The sequence below is a fragment of the Oncorhynchus gorbuscha genome, unplaced genomic scaffold (assembly GCF_021184085.1).
Source record: "Oncorhynchus gorbuscha isolate QuinsamMale2020 ecotype Even-year unplaced genomic scaffold, OgorEven_v1.0 Un_scaffold_781, whole genome shotgun sequence".
Taxonomy (NCBI): Eukaryota; Metazoa; Chordata; class Actinopteri; order Salmoniformes; family Salmonidae; genus Oncorhynchus; species Oncorhynchus gorbuscha.
In genome coordinates this window covers 12,557-35,000 of record NW_025745810.1, presented here as the reverse complement: position 1 = coordinate 35,000, position 22,444 = coordinate 12,557, and the positions used below count along the sequence as shown (strand labels likewise).

Here is a 22,444-nt window from a genome sequence, read left to right as displayed (position 1 = left end):
GTTTTCATTGAGGGCCCTTTGACTTTTTCCACATTTTGTTACGTTACTGCCATATTCAAAAATGTACTGAATTCACATTTTTCCTCATCATCTACACACAATACCCTATAATGACAAAACGACAACAGGATTTTTGGATTTTTCAAATATATTAAAAATTAAAAACAGAAATACCTTATTTATATAAGTATTCACACCTTTTGCTATGAGGCTTGACATTGAGCTCAGGTGCATCCTGTTTCCATTGATCATCCTTGATGTCACGCCTTGGTCATTGTATTTTGTGTTTTCGTTATATATTTGGTCAGGCCAGGGTGTGACATGGGTTTATATATTGTATTTTCGTATTGGGGTTTGTAGTACTTGGGATTGCGGTTGAGTAGGGGTGTTGTATAGGCTTGGCTGCCTGAGGCGGTTCTCAATCAGAGTCAGGTGATTCTGGTTGTCTCTAATTGGGAACCGTATTTAGGTAGCCGGGGTTTCACAGTGTATTTCGTGGGTGATTGTTCCTGTCTCTGTGTAGTTTCACCAGATAGGCTGTAATTAGGTTTCACGTTCCGTTTGTTGTTTTGTATTTGTATAGTTATTTCATGTATCGTCATTTCATTCATTAAAGAACATGAGTAACAACCACGCTGCATTTCGGTCCGACTCTCTTTCGACAAATGAAGAACGACGTTACACTTGAGATGTTTCTACAACTTAATTGACTCCACCTGTGGTAAATTCAATTGATTGGACATGATTTGGAAAGGCACACGCCTGCCACAGTAAAAACCAAGCCATGAGGTCGAAAGAATTGTCCGTAGAGCTCAGAGACAGGATTGTGTCGAGGCACAGATCTAGGAAAGGGTACCAAAACATTTCTGTAGAATTGAAGGTCCCCAAGAACACAGTGGCCTCCATTATTCTTAAATGGAAGAAGTTTGGAACCAAGACTCTTCCTAGAGCTGTCCGCCCGCTAAACTGAGCAATTGGGGGAGAAGGGCCTTGGTCAGGGAGGTGCCCAAGAACCCGATGGTCACTCTGACAGAGCTCTAGAGTTCCTCTGTGGAGATGGGAGAACTTTCCAGAAGGACAACCATCTCTGCAGCACCAATCAGGTCTTCATGGTAGAGGGGCCAGATGGAAGCCACTCCTCAATAAAAGGCACATGACCGCCCACTTAGAGTTTGCCAAAAGGCACCTAAAGACACTCAGACCATGAGAAACAAGATTCTCTGGTCTGATGAAACCAAGATTGAACTCTTTGGCCTGAATCCAAAGCTTCACGTCTGGAGGAAACCTGGCACCATCCCTACGGTGAAGCACGGTGGTAGCTGCATCATGCTGTAGGGATGTTTTTCAACTGCAGGGACTGGGAGACTAGTCAGGATCCAAGCAAATATGAACGGAGCAAAGTAAAAATGACTTAAATGTAAATGTAAATGTAAAGAGAGATCCTTGATGAAAACCTGCTCCAGAGCGTTCAGGACCTCAGACCGAACGTACACCTTCCAACAGGACAACGATCCTAAACACACAGCATAGACAACACAGGAGTGGCTTCGGGAGTCTCTGAATGTCCTTGAGTGGCCCAACCAGAGCCTGGATTTGAACCTGATCGAACATCTCTGGAGAGACCTGAAAATATCTGTGCAGAGATGCTCCCTATCCAACCTGACAGAGCTTGAGAGGATCTGCAGAGAAGAATGGGAGAAACTCCCCAAATACAGGTGTGTCGAGCTTGTAGCGTCATACCCAAGTAGACTCGATGCTGTAATCTCTGCCAAAAGTGCTTTAACAAAGTACTGCGTAAAGGGTCTGAATACTTATGCAAATGTGATATTTCTAGTTTTTTTTATATATCTATATATACATTTGAAAACAATTCTAAAGACCTGTTTTTGCGTTGTCGTTATGGTGAGGGAAAAAAATATATTTAATCCATTTTAGAATAAGGCTGTCACATAACAAAATGTGGAAAAAGTCAAGGGGTCTGAATACTTTACGAAGACACTGTATTATCAACTGAAAACTGAAGCTTCAAGAAAAAAACCTTTCAGATAATGAATCACTAGCTCATGAATGGCATATAAATTATGCCATTGGGGATTGCATAGCTTGCTTGATGTTCATCAACACGAGTCAGCTCACATGTGCTGGTTTGTCATCTCCATTTAACCAGCTGAAAAGATTTCTGACTGATTGGAGCATTTTGATAATAATACAGGCCGAGCTACAGGTAACTTCCAACATAAAGGAAACACTTGACTAAATGAGGGGTATAAAATATATTGAAAGCAGCTGCTTCCACGCAGGTGTTGTTCCTGAGTTAATTAAGCAATTAAAATAATGCTTAGGGTCATGTATAAAAATGCCCAGCTGTCCATTATTTAGGCCACCATGGCTAGAAGAAGAGATCTCAGTGACTTTGAAAGAGGGGACTCATAGGAGCATAGGGGGTTGCTAGGTTTAAAGGTTGTGTGTGTGTGTGTGTGTGTGTGTGTGTGTGTGTGTGTGTGTGTGTGTGTGTGTGTGTGTGTGTGTGTGTGTGTGTGTGTGTGTGTGTGTGTGTGTGTGTGTGTGTGTGTGTGTGTGTGTCTTATTTTTCAAAAAGGAAGGGGTGAAAATGATTGACACCCCTGTTTTCAATACCTTTCTAAAATGTTTTAAGAGTTGGAGAACATATTGGGAGGAATCTTAGACAGTTCATTCATACAGGATCCTTCCAGATCCTTGACAGCCTTCATCTGTGATAATGGACTCTGCACTCTTCAATTCAAACCACAGCTTTTCAATGGTGGTTCAACGCCAAAGAGTTACATTTTCATGTCATCTGACCAATGCACCGGTTCCAATCCAAGTGCCAATACTGTTTAGCAAACTCCAGGGACCTCATTTATCAACCGTGTGTACATTTCTCACACAATTCTGGCGTACGTGGAGATTAAAGGATTTGCGTGCGCAACAAATTATTGCAATTTATCAAAGTGTTGCACACAACATATACACAACATTTTCATTGATAAATCAAAGCCATACTGTATTTGTGTTCTTGTGAACGAGCGTTACAACCTAGCCTGGTAAACGCCCTCCATTCATTTTCTACGGTGACAAAAACGTCCATTTGCTGTAGCCTTTGACTTGGAGATGCTGGAACTGGGCCATGACAGGTTCTAAAAGAAAGAGCAATGGCAAATTCCATCACATTTCTGTAGAAGTGTGAGCCTAATGTTTTTATCTTTTTCAGTGACTTTTTCAAACTGCATGCCACATATAGGGAGTGCCAAACACTGGCAGCACATTCTGCAACTGATTGTCAATTCAAACTATTTAAAGCACACTTCTATGGAAAATAGAAATAGTTTCATATTTTGTTCATCAATAGATGATTGCTTCTAAGTTCTGCCTTGGTACAGGCTCTGAATTGAAATAGGCTATAACATCGTGTTCCTATGGCATAGAATAATATAGTCTACCCATACCCTCAAATTTAAACAGGGTACTGGGCTATTTACTTTTCAGCATGTTTGGCTATTCAAATCAAATCAAATCAAATCGCATTGGTCACATACCCATATTTAGCAGATGTTATTGCAGGTGTAGCAAAATGCTTGTGTTCCTAGCTGCAACAGTGCAGTGGTATCTAACAATTCAATACACACAATCCAAAAGTCAAAGAATGGAGTATAGAAATCTGAATTGAGCGATGTAGAAATGGAAGCCTAATATTGATTGTGTAGCAGGAATAAACCAGTTATGTCAGAAAAGGGCCATGTCCTGCGATATGATTATGATTTAGGCCGAGGCTATATAATAAAAGTAACACATTAGTCTGCATGCTGCTCTGCGATCTCCTTACCAAAGGAAAATGCATCTGTTTTATCATTAAGTATAGGTTTTTATGTTCTTATTAACTTACCATTATTATCATTCCTGTGCATCAAACGCCTCCATTTCACTCAACAACAACAAAAAAACATGTTCCTGCAACAATACAGGGCTGGGAGCTGCCAGGGACATCCAGATATATTACCAGGATACTTAGGATTCTCACCATTCTCATGATGATGTATTGTGATTCCATGTTCCAAACATATTGCTGCTGTATCGATACAAGAGAGGCGTGAGAAAACGAGTTTTGATCAGTCATGGAAATAAAAGTGCTGAAAACAAATGGTCTCCCAATTTAAAAAGGAAAAAGACTGGCATTCTGGTGCAGGTAGCCTACAGCAAACTAGTGAGGTATTGAAAACAGGGATGTGGGTAACTTTGACCAACTACCTTTTTGAGGAAAATAAATATTACTTGCTAAACAAAATGTTTTTTAATCTGAGCAAATGTATTCACTAATATAAAATAATGTAATTTCCCCATTTTTTTGGAGCATACGATATAGCTCATTATTTGACTTATGTATTTTATACAGACATTTTCGCTCATCTTTGTTAGGATCCCAATGTTTGTCAATATAACATATCATGCAATTTATCGGGAATTTAAAGAGTAAAATAGTAACTTTACTGGGTCGTGTTATGTTTGTTGGGCTATGTTTGTAACGTTGGCTAGCTAGCCAAACACTCGAGAGACAGGTAGACTAGCTAAGAAATTCGCCTTAATGGAATTCTAGCTAGATGTGGGTAAAATATATAGGCAATAATGTTGCATAAGGCTACTCACTCTGCTTTCCTGGCAAGTCCAACGGAGCGGCACAGAGTCGTAGGTGTTTGCGGGACCAGGGACTTGCAGCACGCCGGGCTTTTCTTGTCCTCCTCCGCTGAGTCGGGGCTGCTCTGGCCCGCTTTTGGAGACGGCGGGGAGGTGGGCACCAGCTGCAGTTGCTGCGGATGGTGAACTGGAGGCGTCGGAGGGGGAGGATGCTGCGGAGGCTGTGCCGACAAAGAGGCGACCTGCTGCGGTTGCTGGCTAGGATGAACCCCGGCTTTGATGCCCCCTGGATGCTGGTGCAGGTGGACGGGTGGCTGGGGGCTTGTACTGCGGGGAGACGGGTGGTGGTGGTGGTGATAGGACTGATGGGGGTCCCGCAGGTGGCGGTTTTCCCCAATGAGGTCCTCCACCTTCCGCTCGAGCTCGTCGATACGCTGGCGCTGCGTCTGGATCAGGCTCTGCTGGTTCTGCACGATGGTGGTGAGTTCCTTCAGATACAGCACGGCTTTCATTGGGTTATCTAGCAGGCTCTCCATACCTGGTTTAATATCTATCACGTTTGGATTTTCGTGATCAGCCTTTCCTGCTCAGATTCTCTCCTCGAGTGGTTTTGGCGAGGCGCTCGGTCGACCTACATGCAAAGCTGGGATGCTTTCTCTGCCGTCTGACGATTCTCTGTGTGGAATCTCCGTAATGGCTTCTCTTTCTCTCTCACTTCTCTCCCTCTCTCTCTCTCTCTCTCTGTAGCTCCCTCTCTCCCACTCACCCTGCGTAGTGCCTACGCCGTGAGGATGCGAGAAATGATGCTGATGCAACGATCAACATCCTCCGATGAGCTCTCTGATTGGAGGAAGAGCTAGTGGGTGGATGATGTCAACACAGCAGCAACAACAGTGGAGTGTGTTTGCCTGAAAATGCCCTACAGTAACATTTATTCAAAGTATTTACACAGCACTCTATTTGAACCGAGAAACGTTTTAATTCTTCACACAAGGCTGACCTTCCCGTGGTGTGCATCACACCACAACTTCATTTGAAAGAACCAATACATCAAATTAAATGTATAGGCCAATAAATGCAAACCAGGCCCTAAGACCCTAAGGACCAAGCAGAGGGTGACAGTGTAGGCGTGAACAACCCTTGAAAGGAACCAGACTAGAGTTGCTGTGCAGGAGTCAGGAACCCTCCACCTGACCAGATAATATCAACAGTATGAACAATATAAAGGATCAATAATAAATCATTATTGAAATAAATACTAATTAAACAGTATGAACATCCAGGACATTGATCCTTGAGGACTATTGAAACAGAAAAAGGACTTCCCATCAGTAACTATTTTAAAGGTGGATAAGTACCTGCTTTTAGACATGGTAGGTCCCTGTTGTGTTATATCCTCTCTAACTCTCCTTCCCTTTCTGCCAACGGCTCCTGATATGCTGTTGGCTTAAGACTTCCATGAATGTGAGTACAAAACCAGAGCATGCCAGACACCCAGAGCAAATAAGTGCATTTCAATTGGAACTAGTGAATTGCATGCACTTGAATATACCTGCACCTATTTAATGTAAAGTGCAACAACCTTATGGAGAGAATGAAGATACTGTTTGTTTACATTTCCCGTACATTTTAGTCATTTAGCAGATGCTCTTACCCAGAGCAACTTACAGGAGCAATTAGGGTTAAGTGCCTTGCTCAAGGACACATCAAAAATATTTCAATTGTCACAAACATATTTTTGAGTTCATTTAAACATTGTAAAACACAGTAAGAGATGAGACATTAAAATAGGAAATGATGATAGCCATGTAACCAGCCATCTCCTGAATTATCAACCTTTCAACACATTTTAATGCTAACCAAATAGCAGCCACTAAGCCGTTCTGGGGAGCAGTCCTCCCTCTACCCACAGCCCTACCCGATGCACTGTGCCAAGGCCTCGATCTGTGTCTCTGGCACAGCCAAGTGGTCTAGGATTAAGGCCTGGAGAAGGCCATTTGAGCCATGGTTCGGTGGGAGAAATGAATTCTTTCAGGTTTAGGTTCCAACATTTGAAGTGACTCTTAACCCCATCAAAGGTAAAGTGTAGTGCCATTAGAACATATCAGAAACATGTAGAATCAGGTAACACTCCCTCTTGATGGGGTTTGCCAACACCCATACCAATCTACATTTTAAAGCTTTTTGGCTTCTAAAACTAAGCAGGGCTGGTACTGGTCGATCCATGGATGTGAGTCCATTTGGGGTGGCAGGTAGCCTAGTTGTTAGCGTATTGGGCCAGTAACTGAAAGGTTGCTACATTGAATCCCCGAGCTAACAAGGTAAAAATCTGTCATTCTGCCCCTGAACAAGGCAGTTAACCCACTGTTCCTAGGCCGTCAGAAATATGAATGTGTTCTTAACTGACTTGCCTAGTTAAATAAAGGAACAAATATATATACAGTATGCTGGAAGTGGCAGTAGGGGGCATTCTACCCAGTGATTACAGGAGACTCCAATATCCCAGGGCAGTGATGAGTACATTACCTGTCGTAGGGTGCTATCTTTTGAATGAGATATTAAGCAGATGGCTGCCGTGGCATCGCCCATCTAATTGGTGGTGGATGAGGTGAGTTTCCCCATTACGGTGTGTTTTGAGCACTGGGAACATGCTATAGCCTATATATCTAGTCAATAAGACCTTATTTTAATGCAGATTTACGTTTATTGGGGTGAATAATGTCCTGGAGGCAGAGCTGAGCAGTTTCGGCTAGATGGGCCAGTCGCAAAAAAAATATAGATTGTAAAAAATGTATGAAAATAAAAATGAGCTTTTTGGTCTTAATTTAAGATTAGGGTTAGGTTAAGCATAAGGTTAGCAATGTGGTTAATGTTAGGGTTAAGGTTACGTTTGTGACTTTGTTGCATGGTCTGCCGTGTGACAGTCGGGCCCTTTCAAAGTACTCTAGATGTTTCCTGCATCAGATAAACAATGAGGTTATGCAACTAATGTTCTCTAGGGAGATTTGAAGTGTGATTAGTGTTGCATTGTTGTCAGCGTTATCACGCCACAGTGTTTGTGTTACTCTGATTAGTCATTTTGATGTTAGACTTGTAAAGCCTAAAGGGAGGTGGCTGGCAATGATGTAGGATCCAAATAGGATTGTATAAATCAGCTTCTCACTTAGGTTCCGCTCTCTTTAAACACGGCAGTTTGAAAATGACTGTCTTTATTATGCAGAGTCATTGGAATCGCCTCAAGCCAATGTTTTCAGTAGATGTGCAAAAAGTGCATCAAAACAAACAAAAAGCGCTGAACACTCCATCCCTTTGCATGCAGCAATGTGGCATTTCAGTGAACTGGAGGAGGCACAAAGGAGCGTTTTGCACCCCAGTCTCTTCATAAGTCAACCAGATGGATAGGGTGTTCTACGAAGTGAGGAGAGTAAATGGGCTTTGTAGTGGTTACATGACCCCCATGACGTGAATCAATAGCATTCATTTAAAAGCCCAAAAATCGATGTGCCAATTGCAGAATTCCATTTAAATCTAAATTTTTCCACTTTTATGTCTCTGTCTAAAATACTGTTAGTTTGTGACATTCCAGGTGGGATGATGTTAGTTTGTAGATGCACAGTAGATGAAGTGTATTACAGTGTGCCAGAAAATATCCCCCATTAAAGTCTCGTCAGAACGTCAGAACGTCAGAACATAAGCTCAGTAGAGGCTCCTCAGAGGAGGAAGCAGAGGACCATACTCAGGGAATTTTAATAAAAATAAAAATAGTGAAACAATAAAAGAAGTTATCCTTTTTAGATTAAACTATACTAGGAGGCTCATGGTTCTCTCCCCTTTCCATAGATTTACACAGAAATGGTGTCAACTTCCTGAGGACGTCCTCCAACCTATCAGAGCTCATATATCACATGTGCAGTGATGTCTGAGAGGGGAAAACACACTGTTTGTTGTTTGCAGTAACTTTTTTCTTGTTGTGACATCACAAACGGACATGGCAGTTTCACCAATAATGATTCCAACTTCAACTAGGTACAACATTTGATAATATGCTGATGAAATTAAGCTAAAGATGCGGTAGAGAACCCACTAGGTTAAAAATATGTGTTTGTAAAGTTTCATAAAGCAACAAAGGGACGGGGGGGAATTCATACATCTTGGCTGACCTTGAAACTCTGAGAGATGAGGCACACAATGGGGAGCCAACAAGAGTGCAGCCAGGGCCCCGTTCCATATGGCCGCCACACCAGCCTCGCAAAGTGAAAAATGGCTCTTGTGCCCGATCAGTGAAAGAGGAGCCAAAAACGGTTTTACGATGTGCTTGTGAAAATGGAAATGTGACCAGTGCAGTCTTCTTTTGGTGCTGGATGAGATATATTGCTGTGGTGACCTGAACTCCCTTATTACGTGCAGGCTGAGAGAGGTGAGTCCCACCGCTGACACCAATGACCTTCCTGAAGATTCAGGGAACTGCTAGGGTCAGACAGTGTGGGATGGACAGAAGTAGAGGGTGGATGGTGAGTTTCTTCAAGTTGAGTTATTACGTGTTACCACATAGACCAATTTTGATTTATTTCAGTGTGTCACCAACAATAGCTACCAGTTACTATCAATGCCATATACTGTATATCCTATGACCTTTAATGACCTTTGGGAGCAATCAGCATTAGATTTGAGAGTGTTTTTGCGGCAGCGTATCAGTGGTTAGAGTGTTGGACTAGTAAAAGGTGTTAGTTCAAACCCCGAGCTGACAAGGTACAAATTTGTCGTTCTGCCCCTGAACAGGCAGTTAACTAGGCCTTGGGACTTGCCTGTTAATAAAAATATTTTCACAGTTCATATCAAAGGTGATTCAGTTCATATGAAAGGTGATTCTGATGAACTGTTACCTGAAGACTTGTGTTGGCTCCCTCAAGTTCATATCAAAGGTGATTCAGTGATGAGTACTGTTACCTGAAGACCTTGTGTTGGCTCCCCAAGTTCATATCAAAGGTGATTCAGTGATGAGTACTGTTACCTGAAGACTTGTGTTGGCTCCCCAAGTTCATATCAAAGGTGATTCAGTGATGAGTACTGTTACCTGAAGACTTGTGTTGGCTCCCCAAGTTCATATCAAAGGTGATTCAGTGATGAGTACTGTTACCTGAAGACTTGTGTTGGCTCCCCAAGTTCATATCAAAGGTGATTCAGTGATGAGTACTGTTACCTGAAGACTTGTGTTGGCTCCCCAAGTTCATATCAAAGGTGATTCAGTGATGAGTACTGTTACCTGAAGACTTGTGTTGGCTCCCCAAGTTCATATCAAAGGTGATTCAGTGATGAGTACTGTTACCTGAAGACTTGTGTTGGCTCCCCAAGTTCATATCAAAGGTGATTCAGTGATGAGTACTGTTACCTGAAGACTTGTGTTGGCTCCCCAAGTTCATATCAAAGGTGATTCAGTGATGAGTACTGTTACCTGAAGACTTGTGTTGGCTCCCCAAGCTAATCCAGCTTGTTTTGAAAGTACTTTGATTTCATACTTCCAGCAGCAATTTTGATCAAAGGATTTGTTTTGCTTCAAGCACTTTAGTTGAAAAAGACGTAAAGCTTGCCATACTTCCAGTTTTGATCAAAGATTTGTTTTTGCTTCAAGCACTTTAAAACGTAATATTGCCTTCTGTTCTCTTTTACATAAACGAATGAAAACATTTGACAAATGCTGCTTTTTAGGCCACTGCATGAAAAATAGCATCAACATTGTATAGTCCTATTGGATATTATCTTTCTCCAGAAGCAAATGGAAATTGGATCTCATCTCACCAAATCGTTTCTGTCATACACAATGAAGATTCTACTGGCAGTTCCCAGGAGGACATCTGAGCTGTCATGGTTGTGTCTTAGGAAGTGTATTTCTCTGATCAATGTGAATATGTCACTCACAGTAGAGGATGTTATTGAGAAAACCCTTATGTGTTCTGGCACTTAGGACTTATTTATAGATTCTCTATGAACTACATGCAACGTTCCTTTATACACATTTATACAGAATGGATATTATCAAGGACACAATGTTAAACTGTGTATTGGGCTCAAATTACAGTGTGAAACCAGTTTAAAATGTAACATTTGTCATTCAATTTCAGGAATTCTTCAAAATAATAAGTACCCAGCGCATGCTTCATGTGAGGCAAGCGCTGAAGAGTTAGTTGAAAGGAGAGTTCACCATATCGAATACTTGGGTTCTTTGGGGAGTAAATGAACACTGCCAGTGCTATTGACGTTTTCTTGACGTGGATAACATTAGAACCAACTAGTTTTACTGGAATTTAGACCTTTTTATTCAGTAAGATCCCAGGATGACTCACTGGTTTGGAACGTGGATTGCATCACTACATTTCCTCAGGCAGGAATGAGGTCAGAGGGTCCTTATGAGGAGAGAAAATCATGACTGTAGTGTTGTTTAGTGTGCATTTGCCCATTGCTCTGCAATGATGGTGTGCTTGACTCACTCAACCTTAACTCAACATAACCTTTGCCTGAGCAGAGGCTTCAAACATCACAGCAAAATTATCAGTAGTTGAACAAATGATTTGCTTGTTCTTCATCCTTCAACATTTTGAACAATGTCTAGCATATAGATGGCGCGGGAAAGGTGGGCTTTGGAAGAGATTTGAGACTTTATGCTAATAAAGAGCAATAAAGATTGACTCCTACATAAAGCAATTTAAGACCGGTAAAGATTAATCACTCACAAAATGCTTCATTTAACAGCATAGTCAAGTGGTTCTATTCTAAATTGTCTAGGTGATTTATATCAAAGCATCAGGCAAGGACATTAGTCAATTGAAATGACCAGAGAGCGATCATAAAAAACATTTACAATGTAGACATGAAAGGGAGATCTGTTGTGAAACCCAACCCTGACACATGACTGTTGTCCCAATGTTCTAGTTGGGTTTTGTGGTGGTTAATTTCTTTACTATCAAATGAGGAGAGACAAACTTATCACACAAGTCACTTATTAATAAGGGAGCAAGTCAATACAACGCACACATATAAAGTGAATCGATTGAGTGCTCTACGATATGGAGAGGTGGTCGATGAATCTCAGATGATTTGTTGAGAACCCCTGTCACGCCCTGACCTTAGAGATCGTTTTTATGTCTCTATTTGATTTGGTCAGGGTGTGATTTCGGGTGGGTATTCTATGTTCTATTATTTGTATTTCTATGTTTGGCCGGGTAGGGTTCTCAATCAGGGACAGCTGGCTAATCGTTGTCTCTGATTAAGAACCATACTTAGGTAGCCCTTTTCCCACCTCTCTTTGTGGGAAGTTTACTTAGTTTATGGCACACAGCCTTTAGCTTCACGGTTTGTTTTGTAGTGTTTATTGTTTTGTTCGGCGTCTTTTCTAATAAAAAAGAATATGTACGCTCACAACGCTGCACCTTGGTCCTCTTCATTCAATGGCCGTGACAGCCCCGAGACAAAAGTACAAAGGTATTTTATAGCCAAGGTACACCCCGTTCAACCTACATGACGAACAAAAGATGTATAGAATGTGTCACAAGGTTAAGATTTGTATGAAAGATACCTATAATTCACAGTAGACAGTATCTGCTGTGTCAACAGTTTTCATTGTGTAGAGACCAGTTGGCTCCCCAACTCCATACTGGAGCCATGTCTCCCTGGTACCTTATAGAACAGAAACATTAACTCATGTTCTCTGGAATGCGGTCTCTTTAGGTTTTATCACTCAAAAGACATTGTAAATCTCCTGTCAGTGTTAACTCCCAGAAGTCCATCCTCAGTAGAACACACACACAATAGTTATAAGAATGCTCTATTCTGTTGCATAAAACAACCATTTGATGCAATAAAAGTATTATAACGTACTCTTGCAATTTTCCACCATCGTTTTCTGAGCATTGCCGGTCCCATGCAACATTTATCGACGTGTGGGGAGATTGTGAACGTCGGAGGTTGCTGTATTATTCTATGGCTTAAAATCCAACTAGCTCATTGACAAAAACATGAAGACAGGTTGTTCATGCGATGGTCACGGGGAGACCCGGGCAGAATTTGCTCTGTAGAGCAAATGTCTCCACAATAGCATGGCTTAGGTCTGATTCACAGCAAGCACCTTTAGAACTACAAGGCACAACGTTTCACAAATAAAACCAACAGAACCAACTACAAATACTCCAATAAAACCAACAGAATCAACTCCAATAAAACCAATAGAATCAACTCCATATACTCCAATAAAACCAATAGAATCAACTCCATATACTCCAATAAAACCAATAGAATCAACTCCATATACTCCAATAAAACCAATAGAATGAACTCCAAATACTCCAATAAAACCAATAGAATCAACTCCAAATACTCCAATAAAACCAATAGAATCAACTCCAATTAGTCCAATAAAACCAATAGAATCAACTCCAAATACTCCAATAAAACCAATAGAATCAACTCCAAATACTCCAATAGAATCAACTCCAAATACTCCAGTACAACCAATAGAATCAACTCCATATACTCCAATAAAACCAATAGAATCAACTCCAATTAGTCCAATAAAACCAATAGAATCAACTCCAAATACTCCAATAAAACCAATAGAATCAACTCCAAATACTCCAATAAAACCAACAGAATCAACTCCAATAAAACCAACAGAATCAACTCCAATAAAACCAACAGAATCAACTCCAATTAGTCCAATAAAACCAATAGAATCAACTCCAAATACTCCAGTAAAACCAATAGAATCAACTCCAAATACTCCAATAAAACCAATATAATCCACTCCAAATACTCCAGTAAAACCAATAGAATCAACTCCAAATACTCCAATAAAACCAATATAATCCACTCCAAATACTCCAGTAAAACCAATAGAATCAAGTCCAAATACTCCAGTAAAACCAATAGAATCAACTCCAAATACTCCAGTAAAACCAATAGAATCAAGTCCAAATACTCCAATAAAACCAATAGAATCAAGTCCAAATACTCCAGTAAAACCAATAGAATCAAGTCCAAATACTCCAATAAAACCAACAGAATCAACTCCAAATAAACCAACAGAATCAACTCCAGTTAAACTAACAAAATCAACTCCAATTAGTCCAATAAAACCAATAGAATCAACTCCATATACTCCAATAAAACCAATAGAACCAACTCCATATACTCCAATAAAACCAACAGAACCAACTACAAATACTCCAAAAAAAAATCAGAATCAACTCCATATACTCCAATAAAACCAATAGAACCAACTACAAATACTCCAATAAAACCAATAGAATCAACTCCAAATACTCCAATAAAACCAATAGAATCAACTCCATATACTCCAATAAAACCAATAGAACCAACTCCATATACTCCAATAAAACCAACAGAACCAACTACAAATACTCCAAAAAAAAAAAAAGAATCAACTCCATATACTCCAATAAAACCAATAGAACCAACTACAAATACTCCAATAAAACCAATAGAATCAACTCCAAATACTCCAATAGAATCAACTCCAAATACTCCAATAAAACCAATAGAATCAACTCCAAATACCCCAATACAACCAATAGAATCAACTACAAATACTCCAATACAACCAATAGAATCAACTACAAATACTCCAATACAACCAATAGAATCAACTACAAATACCCCAATAAAACCAATAGAATCAACTCCAAATACTCCAAACTATACCTTTGCCACCTCCAGAGATTACTGCTGTTTACTGGTTTCCTTCAATTGTTAATTTTACTACATTACTGTTTTATTCATATAAAATAGAGTGGATGGAAGCAGAGGACCATGTGCATCAACCTTCAATTGAGAGGCCATTATTCTAATGTCGTGCTCAAGGAGGAGTTGTATGGGAGGGTGCGACCACATTAATGCCGTGTGAAATCTTTATTGGGTGCATCTCATTGACCCCGGTGGCTCTCACGTCCAGCTCGATACCAATCACCTCTCCTCACCCCACCCTGTTCGCTCCTGTCTGATCGATAAGGAGGAGGGCCGGGGGCACTGCCAAGAGTGACACGGCCGAGATTAAATCTAGCTATCAGGAGAGCTGGGGGAGAAAAGTGTGGATTGTGCATTTCTTGGATGAAGACACAAATTGGACATCAAGTATTGGGTCTGTGGTTAGGGGTTAGGGATAAAGTCCAGTAATTGATTGATTGATCCCCCCCAAACAACCCCAGGTATCCTCTGCCTGTTTCAAACCGCTTGGTGCCAAATAAACATTCCGCTTGTCTCCATCCAGACTGAGAATTAGGGATCCTTTATGTCAAAACTTGTTTTTGCAAGTACGATTTTCTTTCTTGTTCCAAGAAATGTATTGAGAGAGAATTTGCATGGCTAAGATATTCTGTCTCATTTCAGTCAATACATTTAAACACACGAAATATAAATACTTACTCAGCTAGTAAATGTAAAAGATTTGCTATTTTTAAAGCCCTTGCTTGCCAATGGGTCGAGCAATCAGCTTTGATCCAAGTTAGAAGAATAAACTGATAAATACTGAACAGAGGGCTTTTGTACTTCCCCTATACTCATTATACAGGATCAGTCATTAATAAAGGGAGGTCAACACAAAATCATTAGACCCACTATCTAGTGTTTACCATCGTTAATAATGAATGCTCTCTCTTGCTTGCGTTGTAACGGCGTTCGTCTGTTGAATGAAGAGAGTCGGACCGAAATGCAGCGTGTAGGTTACTCATGACTTTAATAAAAGAATCGCGGTACATGAAAATAACTGAAACCAAATACAAAAACAACAGAACGGAACGTGAAACTAATTACAGCCTATCTGGTGACTACAACACAGAGACAGGTACAAACACCCACGAAATACAAAGCGAACTCAGGCTGCCTAAATACGGTTCCCAATCAGAGGCAACGATAAGCACCTGACTCTAATTGAGAATCGCCTCAGGCAGCCAAACCTATACCACACCCCTAATCAGCCGTGATCACAAATAATACAAACCCCAATACAAAACACAACATATAAACCCATGTCACACCCTGGCCTACCCAAACATATAACAAGAACACAAAATACAATGACCAAGGCGTGACAGAACCCCCCCCACTAAGGTGCGGACTCCCGGACGCACCTCAAGAGCATAGGGAGGGTCCTGGTGGGCGTCTGTCCATGGTGGCGGTTCTGGCTCGGGACGTGGACCCCACTCCATTAATGTCCTATTTCCTCCCCTTCGCGTCCTGGGATAATCCACCTTCTCCGCCGACCATGGCCTAATAGTCCTCACCCAGATCCCCACATAACTGAGGAGCAGCTTGTGACAGAGGGGCAGCTCGGGACAGAGGGGCAGCTCGGGACAGAGGGGCAGCTCGGGACAGAGGGGCAGCTCGGGACAGAGGGGCAGCTCAGGACAGAGGGGCATCTCAGGACAGAGGGGCATCTCAGGACAGAGGGGCATCTCGGGACAGAGGGGCATCTCGGGACAGAGGGGCAGCTCGGGACTGAGGGGCAGCTCGGGACTGAAGGGCATCCCGGGACAGAGGGGCAGCTTGGGACAGAGGGGCAGCTCGGGACAGAGGGGCAGCTTGGGACAGAGGGGCAGCTCGGGACAGAGGGGCAGCTCGGGACCGAAGCAGCCCGGTACTGAGGGGAAGCCCGGTACTGAGGGGAAGCCCGGTACTGAGGGGAAGCCCGGTACTGAGAGGAAGCCCAGTACTGAGAGGAAGCCCAGTACTGAGAGGAAGCTCAGGCAGGTAGTAGGCTCCGGTAAATCCTGGCTGGCGGAACTGGAAGAGTCAGGTTGTCTGGCAGATCTGGAAGAGACTGGTTGTCTGGCAGATCTGGAAGAGACTGGTTGTCTGGCGGCGCTGGGCTGACTGGCGGCACTGGCGGCGCTGGGCAGACTGGCGGTACTGGCGGCGCTGGGCAGACTGGGAGCACTGGCGGCGCTGGGCAGACTGGGAGCACTGGCGGCGCTGGGCAGACTGGGAGCACTGGCGGCACTGGGCAGACGGGAGACTCCGGCAGCGCAGGAGAGGAGAAAAGCTCTGGCTGCGCTAAACAGGCAGGAGACTCCGACAGCGCAGGAGAGGAGAAAAGCGCTGGCTGCGCTGGGCAGACTGGGAGCACTGGCGGCGCTGGGCAGACGGGAGACTCCGGCAGCGCAGGAGAGGAGAAAAGCTCTGGCTGCGCTAAACAGGCAGGAGACTCCGACAGCGCAGGAGAGGAGAAAAGCGCTGGCTGCGCTGAACAGGCGAGGCGCACTGGAGGCCTGGTGCGTGGTGCTGGAACTGGTGGTACTGGATCGAGGACACACACAGGAAGCCTGGTGCGGGGAGCTGCTACTGGAGGACTGGTGTGTAGAGGTGGCTCTGGATAGACCGGACCGTGCAGGCGCACTGGAGCTCTTGAGCACCGAGCCTGCCCAAGCTTACCTGGCTCGATGCCCACTCTAGCCCGGCCAATAGGAAGAGCTGGTATGTGCCGCACCGGGCTATGCTCCCGCACTGAAAACACCGTGTGCGCTCCATAGCATAACACGGTGCCTGCCCGGTCTCTCTAGCCCAACGGTGAGCACAGGGAGTTTGCGCAGGTCTCCTACCTGGCATAACTATTCTCCCTTCTAGCCCCCCCCCCAATAATTTTTTGGGGCTGCTTTTCAGGTTTCCTTGCCAACCGTGTTCCCTCGTATCGTCGGCTCCTATCTCCGGCTGCCTCTGCTCTCCTTAGTGCCTCCACCTGTTCCCATGGGAGGCGATCTCTTCCGGCCAATATCTCCTCCCAAGTGTAACAACCTTTACCATCCAACACGTCTTCCCATGTCCATTCTCCGAATAATTCGTCGCGTTCGTCTGTTGAATGAAGAGAGTCGGACCGAAATGCAGCGTGTAGGTTACTCATGACTTTAATAAAAGAATCGCGGTACATGAAAATAACTGAAACCAAATACAAAAACAACAGAACGGAACGTGAAACTAATTACAGCCTATCTGGTGACTACAACACAGAGACAGGTACAAACACCCACGAAATACAAAGCGAACGCAGGCTGCCTAAATACGGTTCCCAATCAGAGACAACGATAAGCACCTGACTCTAATTGAGAATCGCCTCAGGCAGCCAAACCTATACCACACCCCTAATCAGCCGCGATCCCAAATAATACAAACCCCAATACGAAACACAACATATAAACCCATGTCACACCCTGGCCTACCCAAACATATAACAAAAACACAAAATACAATGACCAAGGCGTGACATGCGTACTCAAATAGCACACACACACACACACACACACACACACACACACACACACACACACACACACACACACACACACACACACACACACACACACACACACACACACACACACACACACACACACACACACACACACACACAAATGGTCTTCACACACACATAGTCTATACATACACACATAGTCTACACACACACGCACACACAGTCTTGACACACGCAAATAGTCTACAAACACAAATGTGTGCGTGCACACAGAAAGATACACACAGAGCATTGATTCATATTGTTCGTTGTAAGCCCAGATCGGTCCCTCCTTCTTGCACCCTGCTCCCATCATGCTCTGAAATCACCACTGGTGTCCCTAAGGCTTCTTCTTCAGCATGGCTCCTTGCTCTGCTCTATGAGAATAGGGGGAAGGGGGGACCAGGATAGACCAAAGTGGACTGGTGGTCCTCTGGGGCCTGGCCCTGTCTTATCCTGCCAGAGCAGTGGCTGATGAAACACCCCAGAAACAACCGCTTACTGAAAAGCCTTGTTATGTCAGTGTCATCTTCTCCCTCACAGATGAAGACTCCAAACAGAAAGCTGTGATCCCCCTCTCATCCACCCCTGATTTCTCCGAATAGGACCCGTTGCCCTTGCCTCTTCCCCTGTCGCTACGATTAATTTTACATCAAAGGAAAGCTGGCTGAGACACCGACCGGAGCCCCTAACAAGGAAGGCTCCAGACTATAGGCTGACACAGAAAATCTCTGGTCGCCTCTACAGTCTTCCCACGGAAAATAAAATAACAAAATTATTAACTTTGTTTGGCAACACAAGACGGTAAATTAAGTTGTTTATGCACCTTTCTATTTTGCGAATACCGTTTAAACCATATTGTGTAACATTTCTGTTTGTGTCAAATTAGCATTTGTAGCATTAGCACTCACCTTACACTACAGTTCAAAAGTTTGGGGCCACTTAGAAATGTCCTTGTTTTTGAAAGAAAAGCATGTTTTTTGTCCATTAAAATAACAGAAATACAGTATAGACATTCTTAATGTTGTAAATTACTATTGCAGCTGGAAACAGCTGATTTGTAATGGAATATTTACATAGGCGTACAGAGGCCCATTATCAGCAACCATCACTCCTGTGTTAAGTGTGTGTGTGTGTGTGTGTGTGTGTGTGTGTGTGTGTGTGTGTGTGTGTGTGTGTGTGTGTGTGTGTGTGTGTGTGTGTGTGTGTGTGTGTGTGTGTGTGTGTGTGTGTGTGTGTGTGTGTGTGTGTGTGTGTGTGTGTGTGTGTGTGTGTGAATAACTAGTTTACTAAAATGTACAAATGGAGTAATGATTATAAATGGTGAGCAAACTGCATTATAAATGTTTTTTACAGACAATAAAGTGTTGCCCCATCATTACTTGCATCATTTAATATCCCCCCCTTTTTGTGTCTTTTTTGTTGTTGCCCATTCCACCCCCTCCTCTGGTTGGAGGACCTGGTGGGAAACATTACAATCCAATATACAGTACCAGTCAAAAGTTTAGACAAATCTTCTCATTCCAGGGTTTTCTTTATGTTGACTATTTTCTACATTGTAGAATAATAGTGAAGACATTAACACTATGAATAACACATATGGAATCATGTAGTAACCAAAATATATTTTAGATTTCAGATTCTTCAAAGTTGCCGCCCTTTGCCTTGATGACAGCTTTGCACAATTTTGGCATTCTCTCAACTAGCTTCATGAGACAGTCACTTGGAATGCATTTCAATGAACAGGTGTTGATTTGTGGAAGGTAGGAGTGGTATACATAAGATAGCTCTATTTGGTAAAAGAACAAGATCATATTATGGCAAGAACAGCTCAAATAAGACATGAAGTTCAATCAATCCAGAATTTTTTTGTGTGTTTTTTTTTGCTGCATCAGATGACCTGGCCCCTACAATCACCCACCCTCAACCCAATTAAGATTGTTTGGGATGAATTGGACAGCAAAGTGAATGAAAAGCAGCCAACAATTGTTCCGCATATGTGGGAACTCCTTCAGGACTGTTGGAAAGTAATTCCAGGTAAAGCTGGTTGAGAGAATACCAAGAGTGTACAAAGCTGTCGTCAAGGCAAAGGGTGGCTACTTTGAAGAATATATATATTTTTATTTGTTTAACACTTTTTTGGTTACTACATGATTCCATATGTGTTATTATATTATGTGTTATGGTGTCTTCAATAGTATTCTACAATGTAGAAAATAGTTTTTTTGAATGAGTAGGTGTGTCCAAACTTTTGACTGGTACTATATATACATATATTTATATACATCTAAAGCCTCTTCAACAGAAAATGTCTAGTGTCCTCCCTTGGAATAAAATGATGTTACAGTAGACAAGGGATGTAGGACAGTGGATGGGAAATCATGCTGTTTACTCACCTTTCTGTTTTGTGAACACAGTTTATACCATATTGTGTCAAATTTCCGTTCGTGTCAAATTAGCATTGGCATCAAATTAGTGTTTTTGTCAAATGAATGCCAGGATAGTGGGTTCATTTCCCAGGACCACGTGTAAGTAAAATGTATGCATGACCAAGTGTCATTAGATAAAAGCAGCAGCTTAATGACATACTGTATATTGTATAATAAACTGGCATTTGTAGCATTAGTGCATACCTTAGTTACCAAGCACTTGGTCAAACTCTCTATCAATGCCCAGGGGCCAGTGAAAAATACATTTTAACACCAGCACAGTGATTCAGCTTGAGTCAGAACAGGAAGCAGTTAACCCCTCGAATGTTAGGTCAAAAGGATTAGCAGCGGTGAATTCCAAACTCATTTAGGGAAGTGAGCTAAAGGTCCATCTCTTCCCCAGGAGCATGTTTCCAGACATCTCGGCGGAAACTAGTCACTAGAGGTGAAAGAGATTCGCAATCTCGTTGGGAATCCAATTAACACTCCAACATGGCTGCCTAATCCCGGTCCGTGGAGGTGTCCTACATGCATTTTTAACCTCTACCCACGCAACACTTTTGGGGAGTTTTACTAAAGTTGGGCATTTCTGTGTATAATTATTGAAAATAGTACAGATTTACAGGACCAGCACATGGGTAAATAGGATGAGACAATAAGACAGTGGCAGAATAAGTTCAACCGCACTTGTGTTTAATCACAAAACCGAATAGCAACCTCTGTCCACAAAGCATATTGCATGTAGAAGTAACAGACAGTTACAAGATCTACAGCATAGTCAAGCAAGTTAATGTTTCTGACATTTTCGGACCACTAAACAACTACTGACTACTGTCGCAATGAAAACACGAGCCGCCTCCACTATTCCAGCACCATTTCAACATCATCAAATCACATCTGCTTAGTGTAATACAGTGACAACTAAAAGATACCAAAAACAAATTATTCCAATCAACGTAAGCTAAATATGGTTTGACTGTCAATGGTTCTGATTTCTCTGTGTGTGTGTGTGTGTGTGTGTGTGTGTGTGTGTGTGTGTGTGTGTGTGTGTGTGTGTGTGTGTGTGTGTGTGTGTGTGTGTGTGTGTGTGTGTGTGTGTGTGTGTGTGTGTGTGTGTGTGTGTGTGTGTGTGTGTGTGTGTGTGTGTGTGTGTGTGTGTGTGTGTGATGATTGGCTGTTATTTGATACTTTTTTATCAAGGAGGCCAAATGCTCACTGGCTTCCCTTGCATTTAATGCTACAGGCGGGAACAATGTCATACTCTTTTTGACCAGACAGCATCAGATAGATGGGCTTCACATACAGAGACAGAGGGGCGCTGTTTCACACACACACAGGCACACAGACAAACACACACAGGCACACACACACACACACACACACACACACACACACACACACACACACACACACACACACACACACACACACACACACACACACACACACACACACACACACACACACACACACACACACACACACACACACACACACACACACACACACACACACACAGACAAACACACACACACACACACATAGGCACACAGAAAGGCATACACACACACACAGACACACACACAGAAAGGCATACACACACACAAACACTCCAGTCTGCCCCAGTGTGATCGTTCATGGCAGAGTAAATCACTCATTCTTCCCCTCTTGGGTAATTCCATGGGTGAAATGAACTGAGGGGCCTTGGGAGATCAGCAAGTCATTGTTTATTGTCAGGCTCCACTTCTTCCCCTCACACTTTGGTGGAAATCCGGTTTCTCTCTCCACTCCTTGTAGAGCGCACAGACACAGACAGACAGACAGACAGACAGACAGACAGACAGACAGACAGACAGACAGACAGACAGACAGACAGACAGACAGACAGACAGACAGACAGACAGACAGACAGACAGACAGACAGACAGACAGACAGACAGACAGACAGACAGACAGACAGACAGACAGACAGACAGACAGACAGACAGACAGACACACAAATACACACACAAACAGACACACACACATAAACACACATTCCGACACACACACACACACACACACACACACACACACA

At 42.8% G+C, this 22,444-nt stretch overlaps 1 pseudogene; it reads right to left on the bottom strand.

Moving 5' to 3' along the window:
* LOC124020245 overlaps positions 1-5,434 on the bottom strand; it is a 155,872-nt pseudogene extending 150,438 nt beyond the window's left edge.
* Positions 5,435-22,444: the final 17,010 nt, after the last annotated feature.